Source organism: Crinia signifera, chromosome 5 (assembly GCF_055691185.1).
Source record: "Crinia signifera chromosome 5, ASM5569118v1, whole genome shotgun sequence".
NCBI classification, from domain to species: domain Eukaryota; kingdom Metazoa; phylum Chordata; class Amphibia; order Anura; family Myobatrachidae; genus Crinia; species Crinia signifera.
The window spans coordinates 251,949,949-251,970,141 of record NC_139221.1 but is presented as its reverse complement, the minus strand read 5'-3'; positions in this window follow the sequence as shown (position 1 = coordinate 251,970,141).

The window sequence follows — 20,193 nt, the reverse complement described above, 5'->3', positions numbered from 1 at the left end:
ATAATGCATCTGGAATATATATTTTTATTTACATTATTGTAGTGTCCATATGTATAATATAGATGAACTATAAAAATGAATTAATCTATAAAAACAACAACAACAACAACAACAACAATTTATAGTAGCTAAATGCTACTGCATATTATGTGGTCAAAGTCATACAAATCTAATTTTTTTATAATGTAACATGCAAAACCAATATCACAGCAATACGCACATTTTCACCATCAAATTATATTCGCTTCAATTGGTTTAGCTAAAAGAACAGTTGAAAATGTGAAAGCTCTTTTCACTTGCAGTTGCCTTATAAAAGCGTTGATGCACGAGTGTTATGTAAACGTTTCAGGAGCACAGTGAGTGATTATGGCTGATATGTAAAGAGGTTTTAAAGTACTATCTCTAAAGCTGCTGTACAAAGAATGAATGAATAATGGAGCCTAAAAGTGGTTTCAAAGTGGAGTATAAGCAGTTGAAAAGAAATATAATAGATCTCAAGACGAGAAGTCAATTATTAATATAGCCAATTTACAAAGCGTTTTCTTCCTTTTGTAGATATAAATATATGTACAGTAGTATTGTGTGGGTGAATCAGGTGCTGTTAGTATGGGTGCTAGTGGCTTTTCCCCTTGTGTAACTAACCTGTGCTACATGCGATATTATCATTATGTACAAAAGTGGTGGCCCCAGAGGTAAGGCTGTATTGCAGTCCAAAATTCAAATATGGGAGCCATACTAACTGCTACCTCCAAATACTGTCAATCATCACCATCTGGAGCTATTTGAATTGTGGACTGTACTGCAGCCCCATCTCTACATACCTTCCAACTTGTGCTATGTGCAATTCGGGACTCTGCGCGCATCCGAAATCTGGGGGCATGGCCTAGCAACAAGGGGGTGTGGTCTATGCTCATGGGGCTCCTGCAAGGCCACGCCCCTCTTTCTGCCACTGTGCGAGGCATGGCCAGCAGCTCTTTGGGAATAAACGGGAAGATCCTGCGAAAAATCAGGACAGTTGGGAGGTATGCCTCTGAAGCTGCCACTTCAAGCATGAAACCTCAGACTGAGACCTACAGTAGATAGTGGAACAAGATCCTCCCAACAGCACAATATAGTGATGTGTGGCTCCTATCCAACTGATATGGGAAGATTGTGGTTGCAAATGTATTGCCGCATTAATATACAGTCATATATCACATCTGTTTATTTCTGTACACTAAGTAACTTTCAGTCTCTTCCTTTTTACAGAGGCTCTTTGTGGACTGAATTGGTACTGTATATTGTCATCATGAAAAAGTAAAACATGTTTTTTTACTTTACAAGATGAGATAAACACTATACAGTATAACAGACTTTTCTTTATCATTCCTGAGATAAACTGGCCTAATTTCCTTCCAAGAGATAAGCACATTTTGCTAACATTAATTTCTAGCTGCATTTCAGAATATTCCTGTTGAATCTTAACTAATGAGCCTAATGTGCTTTTTCTAAATAAAATTAAAATATCAGGTTGACCTGGTGAAGACAGCCCTGGCTAGTTAACATTACAAAACAGATTATTTGACTAAACGAGGACAAATTGGGCCAATACAATAATTACATGTTCTCACTGCAACAGTCATAGGCAGAGAAATACTATTTTAAGCCGCATATGGAAAATGACGGCACCTGTTTACAACAGTGTGCATGATAGGAATCCAAATACAAGTAAATGATATGCAGTGACTCAAAGCAGAGGGTTAAGTTGGTCCTGTTCAGGTGATCTAAGTGGTATGGGAAACAGCATATAGTAATGTAGAAAAATTACATTTTTAGCTTCTGGTAGTTAAAAAACATGGTAGCTAGCATTGGTAACTGCTGCCCATGGGACCACAAATAGCAAGGCAGTTTAAAACATATAAACACTTACCTGTAATGTTGTATGTCATTTATGTTCATCCCACAGTACACACATGCTATGTGTGGCTGGTAGCTACTTTAAGGCAGTAGCTTTATAAGACATTGATAAATGCAATTTTTTTGCAGCAACCAAAACTGTGAAATAATTAAGCTCCATACACACTAGAGCACAGGTTCTCAAAGTCGGTGCTTAGGACCCCACCCAGTGCATGTTCTGCAGGTTTCCTCACAGAATCATGTGAAATAATTAGCTCCACCTTTGGATCTTTTAAAATTTGTCAGTCAGTAATGAGCGCACCTGTCGGGTGATCTGGAAAACGTGAACTGTGTGGTGTCCCGAGGACCGAGTTTGAGAACCACTGCACTAGAGGATATTGCAAACCAGGGGTTCTCAAACTCGGTCCTTGGGGCCCCACACAGTTCACTTTTCCAGGTCACTTGGCAGGTGCACAGGTGCATTCATTACTCATTGACAAATTTTAAAGATCCACAGGTGGAGCTAATTATTTCACTTGTGATTCTGTGAGGAGACCTGCACAATATGCACTGTGTGGGGTCCTGAGGACCGAGTTTGAGAACCTGAGCGATATTATTCAAATATTGTCTAGTGTGTACACTCAATATCAGAGCCGGCCTTAGGCATAGGCAAACTAGGCAATTGCCTAGGGCATTTGGAATGCCTAGGGGCATCAGCAGCTTCTGCTGTTTAAAATGATATGCAGCATGCCTATATTCTGTGTGTGAGTGAGGCTGTATCTGCATATGAAATTGTGTATTCATGGAAATGACTAACATATGCAGGTACAGAGTCGCACACAGAATATATTTATGCCACATATCATTTTAATCATCGGACAATGCAAATAAGATGAATTTTCAGCAAAAAATGCACCCAACGTTAGCAGAACTGGCCAGGAGCTGCATGGCCTATTGAGTCAAGATGTATGAGGAAACATCTGTATCCAAGCAGAGGTCACAGTGTTAGTGGCTGTGCGAGTGCTGTCTGCGGGTGGGTTGGTTGTGCAATAGTGTTCGGCATATGTGTGTCATGTATAAAGGCATTAATAATGTGTGACATATGTGTAATGGGCATTATGTGTGTCATGTGTATAAGGGCATTAATAATGTGCAACATATGTGTAAGGGGCATTATGTGTGTCATTATGTGTATGAAGGGCATTAATAAAGGTTGGCATAATATGTAAGGGGCATTATGGTTATAAGGACATTAATAATGTGTGTCATGTGTAAGGGGAATTACTGTGTGGTATTATCAGGGGTGCCGAGAGAAATTACCCAGGCCAAAGTCTGATGGAAGGGCCCAGTGGGGGCCCCGGGCCCCCTCCCTTTAAATGACAGCAGCAGCTGCAGCTCTTCTCCTCTGCCCAGCACACACTGCTTTGTGCTGGGTTGCAGTGTGGCCATGGAGGTGCTTAAAATACAATATTTTCTCAGGATTTTTTTCTAAGGGTATAATGTGAATAATGTGAGGAGTAATGTACATAAGGTAAAGTGGTACTACTGTGTGATGTAACGTGAATAAGGGACACATCACATGATATAATGTGAATAAAGTGGCACTACTGTGTGGCATAATTTGAAATGGGGGTACTATTGGGTGGCCATGCCCCTTCCCAGCAAGAACACACCCCTGTTTGGGCTGCGCACCGAATCTGTGCACTGTTTCTATTTAAAATATTGCGGGTAGGAGCACCAAAATGATGACTGCTATGATGAGGGTTGATGGTGCTGGGAAAGGGGAGCAGGGTCAGAGGCAAAACTAGTGGCGGTGCTAGGGGGCACCAGCCAAAATCTTGCCTAGGGCATCATTTAGGCTAGGGCCGGCTCTGCTCAATATCATTAACTATGAGCACTCCTGTGCATTGTTAACAATGATTGATATCTTCTGAACATGCAGGCTGATTTGGCTATATAGCCAAACGACCTGCCTGTTGAGCGGGTCCCGGTGACATCACTGAACAATATTGGTGCCCGATATCGTTCAGTGTGTTTGCACAATATCAGCTGCCCTCTACTGTAGCCAGTATGGTTAACTATATCGGCCACAGCCAGGTAGACTGTGGGTTGGCAAGTGTGTATGGGACTTTAGGTGAGACAGCGATAATGTATATGGTGCAGACCAGTTAAAATAAAATAAAAATTTGGTTTATATGATTTTATTATGAAGTGTTTTGATTTATTTTTCAAAAAAGCATATTACTGTAGGGATCGTTTTAGTCTTCTCTATTAATGCATGTTGTAAAACTGTACTGTACATTAATGACATTACAATCAATGCAATGGTTAAGGTGCTGTTGGAATAGAGTGATGTTTTTTGTTTATTACTTATATCATGTAGCCAGAAAAAGAAGCAAACTTACTTTATTGTTCTTGATACAAGCTTATCAGCTGATTTAAGAACAAGGAGCTCTTGGAACTCCTAAATAATGTTGAGCACTGTTTCTAACCATGTGCTTTCTAGCCATCACATCATATGAGCGGAATATTCCTGTTTACACATAAAATTAGAAAGAAAAAACTGACACAAGACATCTTCTGATGTTGTTTATCCAACATTGCAAAATTCCTGACGGGAAAATGATATATATATATACAATTACGTAGCTCTAGGAGAGTTTGCAGAGATATGCTAGTTTTATCTCTAACCTTTTGGCTTTTACCCCTTTAAATGCCAACATGATGTTCAAAATATCCGCAAAAAAATGCCAGTGGCGCATACATTTGTTATATCAAGTCAAATAAAAAATTTTGTGTAAAAAGAGATATTTCCTATATAAGGTAAACATTACAGGTCATTATGATGAATAAAAATGTGTGCTTGGCAATTTTGACACCTATTTTGACAAATTCACTTGGCACTCAAATAGTTAAGTATGTTGCAATCAGTGGTGGCTCCAGAAGTAAGGCTGCAGTGCATTCCAAAACTGTAATAGGAGACCCATACCAACTGCCATGCCAAACACTGAAAATTGATGCCAGGACTCAGTGGCTCCCCTATTTGAATATTGGACTGTGATGCAGTCCCACTGGGAACCTTCATCAGACCTGGGCACAAGAAATTAGTCCCCTCTTCCCCTTCTCTTGACAACACTGCCTGAAGCATCCAAATCAGAAGGACACTGAAGACACTCATCTTCAGCTTAATCTTAATGGTATGATGCCACAGAGCAGACTGGAGCATCCTTGAGACACTCAGCTACTGTTGCCACACAGCTGCCAGGTATAATGGAAACCTCATTATGATATCAGGACATTGTATGTGTCAGGAAATGTATGGCCTCTTTATGGCCTTAGCTAACACCTCTATTGTGTATTTCCTTTGTAAAAACATGCTGCGGAATAATTTTGAAGAATTAAGTGTGAAGCCCCCATCCACTAGGCAGACATATTTCACTTGAACTCTTCTTTTATTTTTAACTCTATTCTCATCAGATACATTTGGTTAATTCTGTGTTAAACCCCTGGCAGCTTCAGATCAGATGGATCTTTGGTGCAGCACGTAAGATTTGTTGGTCAGATGGATCTGAGACTCAGCCGCACATCTGATCTGAGGAAGCACAGAGTTGGTCTTTTTTTGGTCAGATTGGTCTGTCAAATGCATATGAATCTGACGAAATCAGGACAGATCTGACTAGTGGATGGGGGCTTTTAGGTTGGAAGGAATAACTCAGGGTTGAACACTTATGAAATGAGATTTGGTACTTGTGTAGTTTTACGGCGGCAGCTGGCCGCCCGTTCCTTCCGGGTCCGTGTCCCCTCGCGGGGACCCACGCTTCGTGCTCGGTGCGCTCGCCTCACTTTCTAAAATCAACTCCACGCCCACGTGGATAGTGAGGGCATTAACTATCCACGTCGGCATGGAGTTGATTTTATAAAGTGTGGCGAGCGCGAGGGGATGCGGACCCGGAAGGAGCGGCCGGCCAGCTGCCGCCGTGAAACTACACAAGTACCATAGATTTTATACATTTTTACCACAAGTGCCCCCAACATAAGGTGAGACAAGGGGCACCCTAGGCTTGAACCTATGGTGATTCTTAAAGTCGGAGAGTAAACTGTTACTATAAAATGTTATAAATACTAGCAGGTCAAAGATATGGCTTTAAGAAAAACATATAAAAAATTATTTTTTTCCACATATAGCCAGAGCCAGCACTTGAGTTCACATCCATTGCAAATGTGCCACAAAAAAAAGGAAAGTTACAACTTTTACTTGTGCCATTTTATGGATGCTCAGCAGCACGCACCAAAGAGCATCACTCCTGAAGCAAGAAACAGAAACTAAAGAAGCATATGTTATCTCAGCATCTATGTCAGCTGCATCGGAACCTTCTCACAGCAGGAATCTCCACTGAAATAGAAGCAGAGTGTATTTGCTGTAGCAAATCTTGTGTGAAAGGTGTATGCCTTCAGCATCAGAGATTCTTCTCCATAAAGAACAAAGTCAGTAGATGCAAGAAATGTGCAGACAGCAAAGACTTGTGCAGCTAAATTACAGGTTGAGAATCCCTTATCCAAAATGCTCAAGACTGGAAGCATTTTGGATAACGTATTATTTCATAATTTGGAATATTTTTACATTTGAATGATGTATCTTGAGGTATCTTGCATTTATGTTGTACAAACACATCAAACACATAAAATACACACACATATATTTTATTTGTGCGTTAACCCCTTCAGTGGTAATCCCGAGAGAAATTTCCAGGATATGCTCCAGTGCCGAGAAAATTCTCGGGATTGCCACTGATGCGCTGTTTAGTGTCGGGCAGTGCCGCTGAGCGCTGAACACCGAGCTGAGCTTCAGCCGCTGCCCTGCTCCGGCTGCCCGTTCTCACCTCCTTCCCCCTGGCTGTGTGCGGCGTGACCTTGCTAACGTCACACCGCATACAGCCAGGTTGTTGGGAGCAGGGCCCAGCAGCGGATTATGTAGTGCTCAGCGGCGCTGTCCGGCCCCAGGAAGCAAAGTGGTTGGGTTTTTTTAAGGGAGTGCTCTCAAAAACAAACTTGCCCTGTGGGGAGTCCTCCCTAAAAAAACACAACTGAATGGTGAATATTTGGATAAGGGATACTCAACCTGTGTTGCAACATATCTTGTAAAAAATGTACACTGAAATGTAATCCTTGATAACAGAAATGCAAGTAATATTCACATAAGTTATGAGCTGCTAATAAATTGAACTACAACTGCCTGCGATTCCGCAGCACATATGTCTTTACAGCCATGATTAAATGGCAACAGAGTACAGGCATTCAAATAAAAGTTTCCTCCGGTGCATTGCCAGACAATGCTATACTGGTTATTAACATTAGACTATCTGATTTTCTCAATATTGATCTTTTCATCTAAAACATATTCAAGACCATTATAAAGTTCCCCCCAACTGCTGGCAGTACCTAAGGGAATATAGAACAATGGAATATGCTGTGCTATATAAGAAACTGTAAATAAATAAATAATATAATGTACGTCATCTATCTAGAATATAAGATCTTGGGTGTCTAAAGCCAGGTAAGCGTGCTCAGCTTTTTTTATGGGAAAAGCAGATAGAGGTAAAGACTTCATGTAGTTTCTCTAAACACCTTAATACTGTACTTCTTATCAGGATTTGTCATAACAACTAAAGGTCCATAAACACTGGGAGTTTTGCGTGGCATGTATGGACAATGATGAAAATCGCTAGGCTGAAAATACACACTGAGTGATTGTTGACCTTTTGAGCGATTTTCCCGAGGGTGGAGGACTTTTCATAGTTGGACATTACGGAAAGCTGTCCAGCAGATGAGCGGCGGCTGTTGGTGATGATGTGCGCTCACTGCTCATCGATGGCCCGTACACACTGCACGGCTTTTGGGCTGAATGCAGCTTCAACTACAAAACTGAGCTGCTTTCAGCTCAAAATCGCCCAGTGTGTATGGGCCTTTAGAGATAATGTAGAGATTTATTAGAGATGTGGCTCAACATAAGAAATATAGGTACTTCTTTACTTTCACGGCGCCAGCATGGCGCCGTGCGTCTGAGTCCCCTTGCAGGGCTCGCTTCGCTCGCCCACGCTGCAGGCTCGGTGGCTCGCTACGCTTGCCACGCTATTTAAAATCAACTCCATGCCAAATGGATAGTGGAGGTATGAACTATCCATGTTGGCATGGCGTTAAGTTCCTTTCTTTTACATAGTTTCTGGCGAGCGTAGAAGCCAGAAGTAGCACGGCGCCAATATAATCTGTCTGTAAAATATCAGAACCTACCAAATCAGCAATGGATATCTATACCAGGTTGAACTAGATGGACGCAAGTCTTTTTTCAGCCTTACCTACTATGTAACTATGTAACTATGTAACAGTGTTACGAAAAAGCTCTTCTACCCTATTAATACACAATATAATAATTAATAAAATTGCAAATACATTGCAAAGAATGGCATCTTAAGAATTTGATTAATTAGTGCAAAACATGTGCTTTGTACAGTATATAAAATGCAGTTCTTTACAAACACAAATATAGAATACAAAAACAATTACAACAAAATTAAATGGGAGTCTCTTTTTGTGCTGCAGTGCAAATAAACATCAAAACTTCATCTATTAGAATGATAATCACAGTGATCCGCCATTCAAAGGGGTCAACAGCCAGCCAATCAAAGGGTCTAGTTAGTGCAACAAATCATCAATGTATTTTGTTTGTCCAGTGCACTAGAACCTACATTCCCAAATGGGGTCCACATGGATCACAAAGTATGAAAAATTCAAAAGACGGAAAAAAAGGAAAAAAATACCTGTGGTGATCATATCCTTTTTAACCTTTTGTCTATGTCGACCTTGACCATTTTGTTTTGACCTTGTCTGTCTACTCAGATACTGTCTACCATTTACACTGTAACCATAAAAAGATGTGTGGTTTGGTTCTTTAGATATCTTAACCCACCTGAATTTTGTTGATCCGAACTGAACCAAGGTGCTGATTCTGGTTCACTCGCAAAAAAAGCTAACTCCTTCTTTAATGGACAAAACCACGTGCACTGCAAGTGGTGCACATATAACATATACAGAGAGTTATAGATTTGGTTGGGGTTTGTACTTCAAACAGATATCTATATTGCAGTCTAAAAATAAAGCAGGCAGTATTTACCCTGCACAGAGACAATATAACTCACCCAAATCTAACTCTCTAGGTACATGTTACATCAGCCCCACCTGCAGTTCACATGATTTTGTCTATTAAAGAAGTAGTTTGCTTTTGCAGTGAACCAAAATCAGGCCCCATCTCCCGATTCTGATCTTCCGACAGTTAAAAATTTGGATTTAATTTCATGTTTGGATTGCAAAAATGACAGATTTGAACAATTTTTATCCATTTTCAAGAAATTCAAACCTCAAGATTCAGATCTTAAAATAGAATTTGAAACCAAAACACTTGAAAGTGGTTTCGAAAAATGAAAACTGAAATCAAAACAGGATCATGAACTAGAACCAAATCCAAAGCATGAGATTCTGCTCACATATATAGTGTTTACAGACAAATACAATGCATTTTTGTGCATATGCTCATATAAGAAAAATAAGCTGATCTGTACCTTCAATTATACAAGTACCCTATTGTTTGATGCCAGGGCATTGAATTTATATTTTTAGAACAATGTGGGAAAAATCTTAAATAGAATAAATAATTAGTGTCTCGATATAAAAAAAGTCATAACGGATAATGTGCTAAAAGATATGTGTGTCTTACCTACTCTATGTAATCTTAAATCTGTACAACTTCCTATACTGTATATGTAAATACCTTGAGTAGAAGGTAACTTGCTCTCCTCTTATCCATGCTACAGGTTGCAGTGACATTACCCTTTTGCTAAGGAAACCCTAAAGGAGACACCAGGAAGTCTCGAAACATGTTGGCCTGATGCATCCTGTGCATGCTACAACTTACCAATGGAATCCACTTACCTGTTTCCTAAACTGTCTGTCGGCATAGAGGCACCGAACATGAAGCATGGTGAGTGAAGTGAGCTATACAAGGGTACACATTACACTAACTGGCATTAAACTGTCAATGTCGACGGATGTCGACATTGACACCCAAAAATGAGAGAAACTCATGTCTACGTTTTCATGTGTCTACCTTTTTCGTGTAGACATTTGACCATGTTGACCGTGTCGGCCTTTCCCATGTCTACCTTTTCTAGTTCGACCTTTTGACTCTGTCAACATATGGCATGTAGACCTTTTAGGGTAGACCTACTGACTGCCTAGACACTGTCTATCTAATAATCCACACCCTAAAATTTATAGTGCCTTAAAGGATTTGGGAATTTTTCCTTTACCTAATGACCTGTGGTGTACCACAGAAAATAGATTGCATAGTGTGTGATAATTGGAAATATTAAACTGTCTTTCTTATCCAATAAGATGAACTAACACTGTCAATGTTGGCATTCGTTTCCAGGCAACCATCCAGGAAGTACTGTCCTCTAATAGAGATAATGAAGGTAAGCATCTTCTGAGCCAGGCTTGTCTCAGGAGTAAGGGCCAGGTCCATTGTATTTTTTAGTATGTGTTTGTGTGAAGGGTAAGGATTAGGGAACTATAACTTAAAGCTATGGCTCTTCTATAAAATCTTTTTAAAATAATATGACAAGAAAGAACCCATTAATACATAGAACGGGCTAACAATGCATAATGCACTGGCAATGTTTATGTAAGTAGCTGGAATACTTGTAATAGCACTGTACTTATTTAAATAATTCACTAATGTTCATCATACTAATAATGTACGGGATATGTTAGCTTCAGAGAGCAAACATATTTTCCATTAGTGCAAATGACTTTAAAATGCAAATAAATTATTTATCGCTAGACCACCATAAATTCATATTAGCTCCTGCAACATTTTAAGGATCATTATGAAATCAGATAAAACCTTAATCAACAGCACAATTTTAAAAGGTTGCATTGATCTGCATGTCATGTGGTGAAAGAGTAACTCAGTAAATATAACCTCGGGGACAACATGAAAATTACACATCCATTAGGTGTATGTCATGAGCACATGATCACTGAATCTCAGCTGACTGCCACTCCTCCATGCACTAATAAGAAACATGTTGCTTGTTAAACAGAAGAGCTGGAAATAAAAATCTACAGCAAGTAAAAAAAAATTGTTTATAAATGTCCTATGATACCACTCTTGATTCTATTCAAGATGTTATGTTGCAGCGGTCTTAGGATAAACATAGGGATGCTTCCTAGCAACAGATGGAAGCCGGCAATCTGCTGGACCTATAGCATCCCAGGATAACTTGTTAGTTCCATGTGCTCACATCCTACTCTGGGTCTTCCTCTTTCATCAAATAAGCCCTGTTGCTGCCAATTCCCAATTCTACTCATTCTCATTAGCAACCAAATGCCCCAGTTTTACAGCCAAGACAATTTTCAGTTTTGGGTTACAATCATTCTGTGGAGAATAACATTTCTAGACTTAGTTTATAAAAGTGAATTTTATATACATATAACTTTCTTTCAGTAGCAGGATTTATATGCACATTTTTTTCTTTTTTATGAGCACTTTTTTTATTATCTGGATTTAAATGTAAGATGTATGGTTATTTTTAATAGTAAACTATACACTATAAACTGAAGATATCTGCAGACCTCTGTGTTTTGGTTCTAAATCATTGTCATGTTCTGGTTTTGCAATGTTTTGAGTTTGGTTTTGGATCTGGGCTAATAGCTTAAATCATGTTCTTGGTTCTGTTTCTGTTCCTATAGTATAATTATTACAAATAACAAATTTTTTAGCCATTTTCAATTTTAATCACCTCACCATACACTGACACAATGAGGGACTTACAGTCCATGCAATCAAAAAACAGTTTTTAAATCTTAGTTCTGAGCTCTAGGGAAGACCAGACTTAGGACTCAGTCAACCCATATCCCCAGAATTTATTTGCGTTGGGATTTGATTCCACTCTACTAAATCACTCGCCTCATCTGTAGTAATATAACAATCTACTACACTGTATGTATTAATTTGACATTAATAGCAGGCAGGAGAGACCCACTGCTGGGGTAAATCCTTGTGACATGAAATTCTCTTTTTTTTAACAGAAATTGTCTACAATTGTCTAAAATAGAACAACCCCTGTCATATGTTCTCTGGTACCTCTGGTGGTTAATGACAGCAGTTACTAGTGGTCCTGGTGCTGTTTATACACAAATGACTACAAATATATATAATCTGTGGCTTAGAGATATGGATTAGGTGATTTACAGATATGTAAAAAATCTACTTATAAAGTCTTTAACAACCGAACATAAAATACCAAATAATATTTTTGGTACTTATGTATTACCTGGGCTCCCATGTTAAATGCACCCCATTTTTTCATACCCCTACTATCCAACTACGCATGGAGTTGATGTTATATAGTGTGGCGAGCGCAGCGAGCCACCGTGCCCGAAGCGTGGCGAGGGGACGCGGTCTCATAAGAAAAACGGGAGCCCAGATATTACATGGTGCAGGATATATATAATGCAGTAAAAAAATAACAAAAAATTGCTCTTCGGTACAATGCACACTTTCACTATTAGACTTTACTTTTTTAATGTAAACTTATAAAAATGTAAAGTTTTAATAAAATACTAATCAAAAGTGTGCCACAGCAAAAAGAACCATCTTGTTTCCTTTATTTTCAAACAAATTGGTTGAGGTAATGTGCAATTATGTACTCATAAAAGTCCTACGGTAGTTGGACCATTGCCAAACTCTTTATATAATCATTGTGACTATAAGCAACATTAAAGTGGAACTCATATATTTGCTATGAAACACAAAGCTAAAACTATAATGTACCATAGCGTTACAATGGGAGTGTGGTGCTTGTGGCCTAATTCAGACTTGATCACAGGGCAAATTTGTTCTCAATATGGGCAAACCATGTTCACTGCAGGTGGGACAACTGTAACAAGTGCAGAGAGAGTTAGATTTGGGTGCGGTGTGTTCTAACTGAAATCTAAATTAAAAAGTATACATAAAGCAGCCAGTATTTACCCTGCACATAAACAAAATAACTCAACTAAATCTAAGTCTGCAATAGGCCCTTGGTTAGTAATTTGATCTAGTCAAACTGAAAAAAGAATACTACTATAGCTATATGGTGCTACATGCAGTATGTCTATTCCAGGTTTATGGTCTTCTCCTGCAGCCAAAGCAACACATGGTCTAATTCAGACTTGATTGCTTGGCAATTTGTTCTCAAAATGGGCAAAACCATGTTCACTGCCAGTGGGGAAAATGTAACATGTACAGAGAGAGTTAGATTTGGGTGGGGTGTATTCAAAATTACATCTATATTTCTGTATAGGAATAAAGCAGACATTATTGTACTTGCGCAGAAACAAAATAATTCACAAAAACACCATTAGCACTGGCCAGCATTGGCTGGTAGCCCTCCTGTCCCTGTCATCCTCCTCCAGTGGTCACTGATAATGTCTGACGTTATTAGTGATGAGCACCGAGAGAGGAGCCACTGCTGCAACGTACAAGACAGAAGACAGAAAGAACAAATCAGAATAGAAAAAAAATCAGAAGAATAAAGGCCTTAGAAAGGTAAGTGAAGGGCAGCAAAAGTTAGGGTGAAGAGTTACCAATGGAGGAAAGAATAAACACAAAAGAACAAACCTATTAAGCTGGAAAAATAGTGGACAGAGTTCATCTAAAAAGGAGCCTATTGTAATTGTGCTTTCTCTTGATGCCCAGTTATCTTAGATGGTGTCCGCTGCTGAATAGGATGAGGGCTGAAAAATGAGTGCATGGGGGTTGTTTCAAGCTCATACAGCAGAAAGTGACTGCATTAGTAGGAACAGAACTGTGAGTAAAAGTAGCGTGTCTCATATGCAGATATATAGATAGTAATGCACACTCTACTTCATCTATTTAGTGTTTTAACCAGCCATACAGTATAATGATTGTGAATCCTTTAACTGTAACTGTTAAGTACCAATCCTACAGATGGAGTCCTTCTCAGCCAGCGCTCGCCAGCGTGGACATTCTGGTGGGCACTGGAGCTGAATGAGAGGGCTCCATCTGTACTTTATATGCTGGTAGTCCAGCTGTCTGAGACCAGCAAAGAAAGTTTTCACTGTGAGTCAAAGAAATAAGGGCTCAATTTACTAACATGAGCTAAGAGATATCCTGCAACTCTATGTATCACAATGAAGCATGATGGGTAAAGCGTTAGGTGAAGTGGAAAACATTCCAACTGGAAATTTTACTGATGAACCTACATCTAATCAAGGAGATGGAAGATTATGTTCCAAACTTAGGGCCTTATTTTGGTTCATTCTTTCTGACAAAATCCTTCTTAGATGGACAAAACCATGTGCACTGCAGGGGGGGCAGATGTAACATGTGCAGAGAGAATTAGATTTGGGTGAGTAATTTTGTTTCTGTGCAGGGAAAATACTGACTGCTTTATTTTTACACTGCAATATAGATCTCACTTTGAAGTAAAACCCCACCCAAATCTAATTCTCTCTGCACAAGTAACACCTGCCCCACCTGCAGTGCACATGGTTTTGCCCATCTAAGAAGGATTTTGTCAGAAAGAATGAACCAAAATAAGGCCCTTAGTGACAGAAAGGAAAGAATTCTAATTTTTCTCAAAGCACTAAAACAGCAAAGTACTGCGAGAGTGAGTATTGTAGTTGCTACTACAATAGTACTATCTTGATATGATCTTATTGCCTATAGGAATGACAAGTAATATGAGTCACATTTGAAAAAAAATTAATGTCTTTTATATTTTTGTGATTTCTCACCAGATACTCAGACAGGTGCTGCGAGACAAGACTCAGCAGCTATGCAGACAATGAAGAATGTAACTTATAAAACAAATATTGTGCAACTGAATGCTGCAAAATGTATTGTCAGATAATATAAGAAAATGTACAAGCTACTACTATAGTCAGGTGGAGCTAACTAACAAAGCAAAATAAAACAAACAAATCAGGTCAGCTGAACAGTAGCTAAATGGCAGAAGTCAGAAGTGTAACTCTGGGAGGCAATGGAGTCATCTGTCGCTGGGCTTCTGCTCCCCAGGGGCTACCTCTACTCTCCTGCAAGTTTGAATCAGTTTTGAACGCTGATGATATTGCTTCTGTGGTTGAAATATATACGTGTTCTTTATGTGTGTGTGTGTGTGTACAGTACTTCATGCAGTATCTTACATAACAGGGGTACTATACAGGGGTATTATAGCACTAATATCATATTATGTGCACTCATTTATAGCTCCCATTTCCATGATACTCACATTGTTGTCTTGAGAATTTATAAATAATTGTGCAATGTTTATTGTTTTCCAAATAAGAACATATGGATATAATAAATATGTGGATTTTGATCAAAATTATAGATGTTATAGAAATATCTATATTGCTACACATAAAACTCACATAGAACAGTATCAAGAAAAGGGACTTTTTAATATAAATGTAGTTTTATTAAATATAAATATTTTTAAACAAATAGTGTAGTAATAATAGTATTAATAACATTGCATGAGTCAGGGAGACTTCCGGGTACGGCATGGAGGAGTAAACAGCATCTCCTCACGCCCAGCTCTAAACGCTGCCACACTGTCGGCATTGCACAGAAGCCGCTCACTCTCCCCCGGCGACTAGATTCGGGCATGGAGAAGTTTCTGGAACCCCAAGGCACCTCCAGGCAAACCTCTACTCCACAGCCACAAAGACAGCAGAAGTGGCGCATTGAACAAAACATGGCGCCTGATGTTGACTCTACCCTGGGAATGCCCACAGCCAAGAAGCAGACTACTGAAACGCTTACTATAGATACAGGTACCTTGGGCACACTCAGTTCACTTAACATTACACATGGGGATATAATCTCAGCAATACAAGCATCCATAGCCCCTTTGCTACAGAAAGCAGTGTCTGACATATCCCTGCAAATCGACAGGCTCTCAGACAGACTGACTGAGGCTGATACTCAGATCAGCACAAACATGGATGATATTCAGGCTTTACAGAGATCAGTGAAAGCTTTTTAAAGGCTGACAACAAACACCTATCTGACAGGCTTGACAATGCTGAAAACAGGCAAAGGAGAAATAATATTAGAATCACTGGCATCCCTGAATCAATCAAGGGACCCCAGCTAGAACAGTTTGTATGTGACACTCTTTTGAAACTTCTTCATGTAGAATCCGTTCTACATGAAGTAGCATGTTCGGATATATTAATAGAGAGGATACACAGACTGGGAGCATTGGAATCTAAGGCTCAACCCCGGCCAAGAGTTGTGATCCTGACAATGTCTTAATTATTTGCACAAACAAACAATCTGGAATGCTTCCAGAAAGATTAATCCCATCAAGTGTGAAGGACATATTCGCAGAATATTCCAAGATTTTTCCAGTGAAGTTTCGAAAGCTAGACGCTCCTTTTCCCCTGTCTGTTCTGCCATGGTGGAATCTATTTTATGCAAATGCTCCCCATAGCATTACAAAATCAGATATTTCTTGCCTTGAATCGATGTTCTCTAAATTCATATGGTAGAACAAACGCCTTAGAATTGCCAAATTAAAACTTCAAACTTTGAGATCTGAGGGTAGGTTTGGTCTCCCGGATCTGGATAAATATTCATCGGCTGTTTTCTTCAGGTACATTAGTGACTGGGTTTTGAACAAAGCTGCCTATACAGATCTTATATTGGAACAGGCTATTTTCTCTTCCTATGCCCTGGGTGCATTGATACAGGCCAAAGGCACAGAGATTCCAATGGAGACAAAATCACATATTCTGTTTCGAGATACCTACTCTAGGTGGTTGGCTATGAATAAGAGCTTTCTCAGAAATCCTCATATATCTCAGTTCATCTCTCTATGGGGCAATCCATCATTTTTACCCTCAATATCTAATGCATCATATAATTCATGGAGAGAGAAAGGAATAGATCTGTCGCACAAGATTTTTGAACCTGGGGGCTCTTTATGCTCTTTTTCTGATCTCTCCCAACGATATAACCTACCCCGCACACACCAGTTTATGTACTTCCAAGTAAGGCATTTCCTGACCTCAATAAAGGCACCAAGTCCGGAACCTGAGTGACAAATATTACTATCTCAAATTGTATCTATAGATTTACTTCTAAATTTTCTTTTAACTAAATCATATAAAATAAAATATATGTATATATTATTGATGAAACAGTGTAAAACAGGTTGTGCTCAATGGCATTTTCTACTGGATAAATGGATGAAAGATACACCACATATGGTACAGATGGAAGATCTCATTGGTTTACATAATAATTACTCAAAGCCTTACAATCTGTATATTTACAGGAGGTATACCTTTGCACTCTACATAGGGCATATATAACACCCCATAGATGTAGGCATATGGTACAGGAGGAGACAGGTAACTGTCCCAAATGTAGAGCAACGATAGCAAACTTTGCGCATTGTATGTGGGGTTGTTATAAGATTCAAAGATTCTGGTGTAAAGTTATAAACATTCTCTTCAGTGTATTTCGGGTACAGTTCTCAATGGATCCCTTAGCGCTTATGGGACTTTCTTTTCGCACATGGCCAATGGACAAGGTTAAAAAACAGAATCTCCCACTACTTATCTTGGTACTTACAATAGCAAGAAAAATGCATTTAATCCACTGGACCAGGAAAGATGCACCACAGTTAACTACAGTCAGGCAGAAGCTTACACAGATCCTTTACTCTGAAGGAAATATGCAAGACTGAACTTAACCCAAGGGACTCGCAAATTCTTTCAAAAATGGACTCAGATTCTAGAACTCATATCCTTTCCATTTTTGAAGTTGTTTGAATATTCAATTCTTATGTAAGGGGTGCTATATTAAATTTGTAATGAGCAGGGAATGCATACGCATGTAAAAATATTATTGGAAAGCCTCACATATTAATTATGGATAACACCTAGACTGATGTTGAGTCACTAACGGTATAAGAAATGTACAGGATAAATATATCATATATAATATAATTTCTGTTGTTGTCACCCCTCCCCCCCTTTCTACAACTTTTACCTACCTAACATTCTGTCTGTGTCTATATTTGTTATTATTAGTTTTGTCTGGTTTGTATTGTTTTGGATTGAACAGTGATACAGTCCAAACAATTTTGATTCAACATATACTCGCCTATTTACACCCTATACCACGATTTTGGAAAAGTACAAATTTATATCACTGGTTTAGAGGCAATTGATATTAACGTAAGACTCAATCTCTATTACAATGGGAATTATATCTCTATATGTGTATGTTGTATGTATACCCCCGTATAGTGTATCAACCTATTTTTGTTGGAAAATAGCTCAATAAAAAGCTTTAAAAAAAACTTGCATGAGTCATGGAGGTGTGCTATGGCAGCTAGGGGATACATCATATGATTTTTCCATATTATGGAAAAATATAAAACCCAATTGTTAGTTTGGGATTGTTTATTATCAGAGGAAGCTTGGAAACAACAGTTTAATCAAGAGAAAAAAATATTTTTGACATTTTTGGGTGTGTTGATAAAGATTGCGTGTTATGTGTCCTATGAGGAGGTACAGTGTATTTCCTCTAACTAATAAACAACAACTATCTGCATTCTGAATGTGACAGATAAGTATTTGTGTCTTTTTGGAAAATACTGTAAGTGGTACATTAAGGGTAGATAATGAAGGATATGGTGTGGTCGAGTTATTTTATGAAGGCACTTTCTTGTATTAATCCATGATTGTAAGACCACCATATAACATAGCGTGCCCTCAGAACCACAACTCCCCCACCCCCCCACCAGTGAACTGATGACAGTAGATAAAATACAAGGAGAGGGGAAGGTATCTCATACTATCAAAACAAGCGTGTCAATGTTCTCCTTGGATCGAACACTGATTAAAAATTAAGCTTCCCATTCCTCACTAACAAAAATTCCATCTCTACAGTATATCTCCTTACCATTTGGGCCCATGTTTGGAAATATACCTATATTCAACAATTTGGCTTATCTCTAAAGATTGATTGCAATTACTTTTTCTACATAAATTGCATTTTACAAGCTTGAGCTTTGGCTCTTTAAGTGACTTTATATTACCGATAAGAATCTTGGACTCATTGGTTGACATTCTAAAGTTTGTAAACTATTCAGTCCCATTCATTTCAATACAGATCAGATCCTATTCCTGTGAATCATAAAGAACTCAAAAGCTACATGCAGGAATCTATAGGCCTCTGATAACTTGGTGAACATTAATTTGATGGCTCTATCAATAGAACAAAGTATTCAGCAGCTTTTTTGGAAGAGTAGTTATTAGAAATACCATTTTTTTCTCTAAAAAAAATCAATATGGAATAGGTTTGCATAGTTGTCCTTTGGGGCAGAAAGACCAAAGTGGAGTTTGGGCCAAACATATGCAATGACACGTTTGGTGTATAAATACAAATACAAGATTCCGACATCAAGCATGGTGGTATAGAGGTTATGATTTGTTCTTGTTTTTTTCCCCACCACATGACTTGTATTGTATTGATGTATTACAGTCACAAGATCTCAAAAGTATTCAATAAAAAAATGATTGGTTATTTTTCTTCAACAACTAAGGCTTGGACGGAAATGGTCCGTACAACAGGTATATAATACTTAGCACGCCTGCAAATCTGCAAATGAGTGGATGAAAAATAAAACAAATAAATAAATGTATAAACAATGTGATTAAATTAAATTAAAATCTAAGCTTGGGATTGGCCTAATGGAATTCCAGATCTCAATTCCATTAAGATATATCTGTGTGAAACGTAAGAAGTTGTGCATAACACAATAGCATCACAACTTCTAAAACATATTACACCTACTAATAACTTTTGAATACTTTAAAGAATGTCAAAGAGAAATTAATGTAATAAAGTAATCTAAATAGTGCATTTAAATCACATTAATACACATTTGTTTGCATATATACAAAAATTATGCTGGCACATCATTTACAGATAGAAATAAAAAATTATGTGCATATTCAATGCTGTATCTACTGTATTTGGGACCTACTGTGGTTTAGATAACTTGCGTTATCTTTTGTGGGTACCTGCATACCAATGCAAAGATATGTGTTGGAATGATGATGATGCCAGTTGGCACCAAAAACACTATATAGCCATTTTTGATCGCCTATTTATGTATTGACCTCTCCAATTAATAGTTCTTTATTCAATAGCATTACAGTGTTTATCTATTTTAA